This window comes from Arvicanthis niloticus, chromosome 20 (assembly GCF_011762505.2).
Source record: "Arvicanthis niloticus isolate mArvNil1 chromosome 20, mArvNil1.pat.X, whole genome shotgun sequence".
Taxonomy (NCBI): Eukaryota; Metazoa; Chordata; class Mammalia; order Rodentia; family Muridae; genus Arvicanthis; species Arvicanthis niloticus.
The window spans coordinates 42,074,534-42,083,249 of NC_047677.1; positions in this window are offsets into that span (position 1 = coordinate 42,074,534).

Sequence of the window (8,716 nt, forward strand, 5' to 3'; positions counted from 1 at the left end):
AAAAAATAACAACATATAAAATATTTTTTGAACGTATAATAAAGTGAAAAGACTAAGAGACAGGTCATCGGGCTTGTATGAAATCCGGATCAGGATGGCGGTTGGGTATGGTGGCCCAGCATGAGCCATGTAAAGGTCTGGCAGGTACTGTTCTATTAGGTTAGTATGGCATGAATAAGAAGCTGGACTCTCAGAACCCAGGGGGTCTGGCATAGATGAAGTAGGTAGCTCACAGTGGGACTGGTTGTGATCCGGATGTGACCAGTTAGGACAGGGTTTGACCTTTCTGGGGTGAGAAGACAGTCATCATGGCCTCATGGCACCTGGCTAAAGCAGAATTCAACCTCAGGGAACCTCCAGCCTGGGGTTAGACAGAGCCTGGAATACGGGATGCCTTCCCTGCCAGCAAACCATGAGTTCATACATATTGCCTCTCCTCAAGCCCTGACCGGACACAAACCCCAGAGGAGCCTCTGCACCCTGGAAACATCCTGCAGGAACAAAAGGCTGCAGGTCAGGTCACACAGGAGTGGAGAGGATCCCGGGGACACTAGCAAAAGATGTGTGTGGAAGGAAATTCCCTGTGCTCGGCTGGAGACACTGGGAACTCAAGGCCCTGCAGCATAAGAAAAATTAATAACCTACTCACCCTGCCAACAGGAAAAATAATAATAGAACACACAGTTTTCTCAACAGGCCCCAGAGCAGAATTCAATGAAAGCCCACATCTCTGCATGATTAAAAAAAAAATGCTCTTCAATTAGGAATAACAGGTTTTGTCGCTCTTCGGATAGAGGACGCGTTTAAAAGCAAACACCTACAAGGTACCTGGGAGTCTGTGAGGGTTTGCCCTAAAAACACACACACTCATTTAAATGCACATGGTGGACACACCACATGACTCTGTCCTGAGGATGTTGTAGTGTGGGCACACACACACACACAGACACACACACACAGACACACACACACAGATACACACACACACAGACACACACACGCACACACACAGACACACACAGACACACACACAAACACACACGCACACACACAGACACACACAGACACACACACATGCACACACACGCACACACACAGACACACACACGCACACACACACAGACACACACGCACACACACACACATATAAACACACACACAGACACACACGCACACACACACACATATAAACACACACACAGACACACACACACACGCACACACGCACACACACAGACACACACATATAAACACACACACAGACACACATGCACACACACACACGCACACACACATGCACACATGCACACACACAGACACACACGCACACTCACACAGACACATACACACACGCACACAGACACACACGCACACAGACACACACGCACACACAGACACACACACACAGACACACACACGCACACACACATGCACACACACACACACATGCACATACACACGCACACACATACACGCACACACGCACACATGTCATTTCCTAAAGCACAGGTTACCTCAATTCAGCAATCCTAGCCAGCTATGCCCAGGCCACCCCTCTCCCCCTCAGGCTAGCCCTGGGTTCCAGGTTCAACTCTAGGTCAGAACCCCAAGATGGGAAAGAAGCAGGACCTGCAAGACAAGGGCCAGGGTAAGTCTTCCTCTTTTCCACTTCCGGTGTACGGGAGCCTTGGGGCTGCCTGACAGTCTTTGAGCACCTGGGAACAGAGACAGCATGAGAAAGGGGTTCCCTGCCCCTTTCCCTAGGGGTCTAGAAATCAGGCCTGGGTCAGCTCTGGCCCCCCATGATGGGCCACTTGTTCCTCCAGACTGGCAGACATTTCTCGGGGGGTTGATTTGGAACATCCACTAAGATGCTCATTCCAGGGACAAGTGCCCCACAGCACCAGGCCTCAAAGGCTTGGCAGGGTTAGAGTCCCTGTTCACCCTCTAGTTGTGTTTCCTGGGAGCTGGAATGTCTGCCTTGTGGCCCATGGCCTCGCCAAGAGTAACACTAGCCATCCTCAGCGAGCCTCTCTGGTCGCTAGAGTAACTTGCTTTTAGACTTCTACCCTTTAGTCTGGGCCATGAGGGGTGCACAGCTCCACAGACAGAATGGCATTCTCCCCATAGCTTCTAAGACAACCTAGTGATAGCCACTGTTCCTGTAGGACACTTCCTGCCCACTTACCCAGCCAGTCTGTGAGTGGCAGCAGATGTGAAACGACTTTTGGCTGGGGCTGGCTCCCTCCCTAGGGCTAGTCAGACCAGAGACTGGGGCTTGCAATCAGTGTAGTTCAGGGTATGGACAGCTCCTGAGGTGGCCTCATACTTAGATGGGCTGTGGCCACCAAGTGAGACTTGGGGCTCTAGTCCCCACAAGTTACCCTTCCTTGGACCTCCTGATCACCAGGAGGGTTGGGAAATACAGGATGTAGGCCTGGCTAGTCAAGGCCAGGGCCCCTGGGCCCCTAACTTCATGCCCTATCTAGAATCCTCTCAACTTTCCATTGCCTCCCAGCTGTGGTTTCTTCTTCTGCCTGACTCTACCACACCTGAGGCATCTTTCCATCCCACCACCACATTTCCCATGACGTCAGCAAGCACAGGGGTGAGGTCGGGTGTCCCTAAAGGCTGTTTAAAACCCCACAAGTCAGGAAATTAGGTTCCTGTGTGTCTTAGTCAGGGTTTGTATTCCTGCACAAAACATCACGACCAAGAAGCAAGCTGGGGAGGAAAGGGTTAATTCAGCGTACACTTCCATGTTGTCAAAGGAAGTCAGGACAGGAACTCACACAGGGCAGGAACCTGGAGACAGGAGCTGATGCAGAGGTCATGGCGGGATGTTACTTGCTTCCTCTGGCTTGCTCAGCTTGCTTTCTTATAGAACCCAGGACTACCAGCCCAGGGATGGCACCACCCACAATGGGCCCTCCCATTCTTGATCACTAATTGAGAAAATGCCTTACAGCTGGACCTCATGGAGGCATTTCCTCAAGGGAGGCTCCTTTCTCTGAAACAACTCCAGCTTGTGTCAAGTTGACACACAAAACCAGCCAGTATACTGTGATAGGAATGGACCTGGCCAGTTCCTTATTTATCTTCTGGGCTTTGGGGTGGTGACAGTTGGTGGCCTTGGCTCAAGCAAATAGTTCCTTCCTGGCATCTAAGATGGGACTCACCTGCAGGATGACTGGAGTCCTTTCAGAGTCCTGAGTCCACAGTCTCCTGGTTGTTTGTGCATAAGGACAAATCATATGGGAGGCTGGGTAGCTTCTCCCCAGAGTTGAGGGCAGGGTGGTCTCTGTGGACCGGACTTCCTTCCCCTATGCTCTCCCAGTTACCCAACCTCTGTCAGTCTGGGAAGCACATGTAACCCAGCCTTGGCTATCGAGGTGCAGGTCAACATTGCTGGTGGATCTGTGAAAGCCATTACAAGGGAACATCGTAACCTCCCGGTCTCTTACCGTTTCCCCTCTGCCCAGTTCATTCCTGCCTAGACTACGCGGATGTGATAGTTGGGGCTTTAGTGTGGGAAGAACGGGATGGCTATCCAGGCTGTGGGCAACTGTGGGCAACTCTGCAGATTTCTCATCAACAGGCCACGCTGTCAGATTTATGTGTGGTACGTAAGCAGCTTGTAGATGACCAATGGGATCTCTTGCTTCCTTGGAATTCCTGGATGGACTACACATCAGCCTGTTTGCACTGTAAACACCATGGGACAGTGCCCTGTCACTAGGAAGCAGAAGGGTACAGGGCCCAGGTTCTGGTCAACCACCTGCTCTCCTGACTGGGGTCTCAAGTGCAGCTAGCTGCTCCCCTCCCCCTCTGTAACTCACAGACTGCCCTGTGCTTTCTGCGTTGGAACTGAGCTTCGTTCACACCCAACTTTCCAGGTTCCAGAAAACCTGGGAAGTGCTGGCTGTCCACAGATGAAGCAGGGCAGCTAGTGGGATGATTTGGATAGAGTCAGAGAGGTTAGTTAGCGGGGAAGAGCAGGCCCTGAGGACAGACAAAAGGACAGGCAGAAGAGCTGGTGACCGAACTATAGGCCATGTGCAGAGACACACAGAAGGGAAGATGGAAGCTGCTCCTTTTTTTTTTTTTTTTTTTTTGGTTTTTCGAGACAGGGTTTCTCTGTGTAGTCCTGGCTGTCCTGGAACTCACTCTGTAGACCAGGCTAGCCTCCAACTCAGAAATCCGCCTGCCTCTGCCTCCCAAGTGCTGGGACTAAAGGCGTGCGCCACCACCGCCCGGCTGAAGCTGCTCCTTCTTACAGGTCCAGCCTGTGCCCGTTCCCGAGAACACAGGGCAGAAGCTGAGATGGGGAACCAGGCACTAAGAGAAGTACTGAGAACTGCCGGGAGTAGGAGGGGCTTTGTTAGCCAGAAGAGTCACCCAGGAACCTGAGATTTCGTTTCAATTAGTGCCCCCTTCAACTTACCCTGCTATCACATAGCACACAGCCACTCCATGGGGAAAGGGCAGGGTCCTCAAGGTCCCGACATGCAACTCCTTCTATCGGAGACTTGTGTAGTGAGGGAACCCGCTTACTCAACCTGAGGCCTCGAGGCTGAGTACCGCTTCAAACAATGAAGGGAGAACTTGGAGGGCCTGGGCACTATTACTCGTCCAGTCCTTCCTCGGGTACTGCAACTGGAGACAGGATCCACACCACCTCCAGGCAGTAGCCTGGCTACAGATTCAGAATAGAGAAGAACAGAGGCCCGATGCTCCCGGCTCACTAACCAACTTCCAAAGCACGCTCCTCCATCACTGTCCGAAGAGGAGAATGACTAGGAAGCTCGTCCCCAGTAGACGAGAGCAAGGCCGCCAGGACTGCCTCAGACACCGACACACGGTTTCCGCAGCCTGGATGCTTGCCCATGTGTATCCTGTCTATGGAGTCTGTGGGACTAGCAAGAAACTCCAGAAGAGTATTCAGTGCCCTTGACTTCCCAGCCATCTCTCCAGCCCCCTGTTGTAGCAGCCTCAATCTTGAGGCAGACTGAATCCTCACCACAATGATCCCGTAACTGTTCTAGCCTATATTATCTTAACAGATTTGGAAGAAAAAAAAAACATACTTGAACTGGGGCTCTGTTTAAGTAAGGTAGGTGTCGGGGCTGGAGGGATGGCTCGGTGATGAAGAGCACTGGCTATTTTTGCAGACGTCCTGGGTTCAACTCCCAGCACCCATATAGTGGCTCACAACATCAATAACCCTAGCTCCAGGGATTCTGACACATTCTTCTGAACTCCACAGGCACCACGCATCCACGTGATGCAGATAGGCACGCAGGCAAACACCCATCCACATAAAGTAAAAATAAATGCTTTTTTAAATAAATAAAGTAGGTGGTCTCGGGGCCAGGACTCAGCCCAGGCACCCACAAATGACTTCAAAGAGAATTCGGAGGCCTGCCTGCTATCGCCACAGCCAGCTGGCTGGGTAACATCCCGGAAGCACCGCTGACAGTGTTCTCTGGAAACGGGCCACGGGGGTGGCTGAGAACCAGAGCAGGGGCCCTCCCTGCCCATAGCTGCCAGGCCATGTTCAGGAGCTACATGTGGACGAGGCCTGGGCAATAGCCAGCACCTCCCAGTGTCTCATAATGATGATATTGCTGTTCGAGGAACATTCCAGAAGAAACGCGCCTGGTGTTTATTTAACACTTGGCTTCTAAGCAGCACAGAAGCCTGTGAGATGCCGGCCTGGGCTGCCCCCACAGCCTGGGAGCGGTGCGTGCGCCTGCGTCCCACACAACCCGGCTCCCTCCGTCCAGGTTGGGCATCCCGGAATCTCTTTCGCTTAGCATAACCAAATGTCTTGGGCGGTAGCGCTTGGGCTGATGGCCCTTTTGGGTACAATTGTCTGCTGAGGGCAGCCTGTGGTGGGTGGAGTCTGCAACCTGAGGAATGCCGCTGCAGCACGCTGCCCATAGCCTGTTCCTCTCCTTCCCAGCTCACGGGTAGCTCCTCTTGCTGGAAAACCCCAAGTCCCCTCCAAAGGTAGTCTAGGGTGCCCATGGCCCAGGCAGCAGGGAAAGGGGTGGGGGGTGTCTCTGAGCGGAGGGGGGCTGTGAGCAGTCCGAAAGGTGATCCATTTATTCCATCTATCATTCATTTATTCCATCATTCATTCATCCGATGACAGGGCACTGTCTGTGGCTTTCAGATGGTGGGAGAATGAATGGCTAGTATAGAACTAAGGGCACACTGCACAGTTGTGTATCCGGCACGCAGCTGCGCCGTCAGACTGTTGTGTCCCTCCCCCAGGTCCCTGGCTCTCCAGCATCACTGTCATCTCACCCAAGACCTCTCCATCTCGACCCAGTAGGGTTCTACAGACTACCCATCTCAGAGAGAGATGGGTAGTTAAAACCCCAGTTAAAAACTGTTAAAAACCCAGGTGCCAAGATGCCAAGACCAATTTCCCATTCTGAGAAACCCCACACTCTCAGAAGAATTGAGAGTCTGGGCAAACTAGGAATAGAGTCACTGCAGACTAGAGTCAGATGGGACACTCATGCAATCCTAACAGTTGCTAGGCCGAGACAGGTTTGCCACAAGTCTGAGGCCAACCTGGGCTACACAGTAAGAGCCCATCTCAACCAGAAATGTGCTCAGTACAGAGGGCCCTACGTCTAGCGTGACTGTTCTGAGCGTGTGCACTCCCGTTTTCCCCTCCGCTCCACACCCCCAAATCCTGAGACCAGAGCAGAGAGCCATGTGGGGGCAGGGCTGTGAGCATTTGGTCTCCAGACCGCTTCACTACGCCACCCAGTTGGGACTAGGCTCCCGTCACCCCACTGTTTGGTCACTCCAACGTGGTTTTAAACTCTCAGAGCAGCACCAAGTCCTGTGACACTCCTATTCCTCCAAGTGTCCAGGCCTGTCAGAGCACAGGAAACCCGGGCGGGGTGCTTCATGCATTCTGGTTTATGGTATTTTCATCTGACTCAAAGGCCAGCTATAATTTATCCCAGCAAGCAAGGGTAAGCTGTGTGGTCTGTGCAGGCTCGGGGTGTGTGTGTGTGTCATGCTTTAGCAGGCTGGCAGCTAGGAACCAGAGTGCAGATGTAAAGGGAGGCTTAGGTCACATGACTGTCAGCTGAGGTCCCTCAATGTCCCAATTCCCAGAACTCAGGATAGCCTCCCTCCTAACTACCCCAGTAAGAATGGGGCTGGCAGGCCCAGTCCTGCTTAGAACAGAAGAAACTCTCCAGGCTCAGGGTCTGGGTTCATCAGGAGCACTGCTTAGCTGGGAGTCCCATGCTCTGGGACCACTGACTGCCCTTCCTGTCCTGAGCATGTTTTGCTGACGAAACACCTGGGGAAAGGTTTGTGCCTGCTGGCTTGGCCCCATGGTGATGACATCACACCACGGGGTAATACTGTTTATGCAACTGAGAATCCTATACAAGGACGTGCCCCCAAAGACCTAACCTTGCTCCCAACAGAGTTACAGTCTTCGGGGACAGGTAAGCTCCAGCTACAGTAGGGTCCCCAGAGCTGCCCTTCCCCCTCCTCAGCACTCACTCACCATCAGGGAAGAGGCAAGGCTGTCTCCTTCAAGCTTCCTTGGTGACAGCCCAGTGCAGAGCAGGGTATGTCCTGAGCAGGGTGTGGCCAGAGAAGCCAGGCTCCACCTCCTGGAGGGAGGAACCAGGTACTACTATGCCTCGTGGTCATTTCATTTGCTATCTAAATCATTTTCATTTTCTTCAAATCATGAAAGCCAGGGGACTGTACGTTTTCACAGAAATGGATTACCATGTGATTCGTGTTTATTCTATGTAGATCAGGAAATACACAAATCCAGCAAACTCCCATCAACCAAGCAGAGGACCGCTTTCTTGGGATCTGTCTCCTGTGTCCGTCCACACGAGAACACATGCTTTGTCTGAGGTGAAAAGGGATGACCAGTCTCCAGAGCCCTGCCTGCCCAGTGTCCAGCCTCTGGCCAGCTGAGTGCTGCTCTGCCAAGCCTTAGACACAGAACTCACCTCAGACCACTTTTTGCAGTGATTCTGAGGTAATCCCAGTGATGTCTGCTTGGCTCCTCTCCTGCTCACTCCACATTAGTGTCCTTGGCCGAGTATGGGGCCCTGACCTGCTGTAACTGACCTGAACATGAGGCTGGCCTGTGGAATGCTCTCCCGAGTAGGACCCTGGTGGGTGGCCCTACGTTCCCCAGCAAGGGCATAATGACTAAGTACTTACCATGGCCAGGCCGGAGTCACTTGATGCCACATCACAGACATCTTAACACACACAACACAGGAAGATGGAAAGGTCCCAAGCTGTGCCAGGCACACTGGACAGTGCTTGAACCACAGGTGAGTTTAGGCACGCACGGCTTCTCTTCATGAGAACCTATTTCCCCCAGCAAGGCAGCGCAGTGTCTCAGCAGATGGCTGGAATGCCTCTGATGAAGGGAACTTGAGTCTGTGTCCAGATAATTCACTTTTTTTAAAAAAATTATTTATTTATTTATTTATTTATTTATTTATTTATTTATTTAATTTGAGACAAGGTTTCTCTTGGCTCAAGTAAGAAGTAGCCCTGGCTGTCCTGGAACTCACTGCAGACCAGGCTGACCTTGAACTCAAGGATCTGCCTGCTTCTGCATCACCAAGTTGAGGCCTATTTGGTCTTACCTACTTCCATTCACCAAGTGCCCTAGGTCCATTCCAGGCCTGTTCTGCCTGCT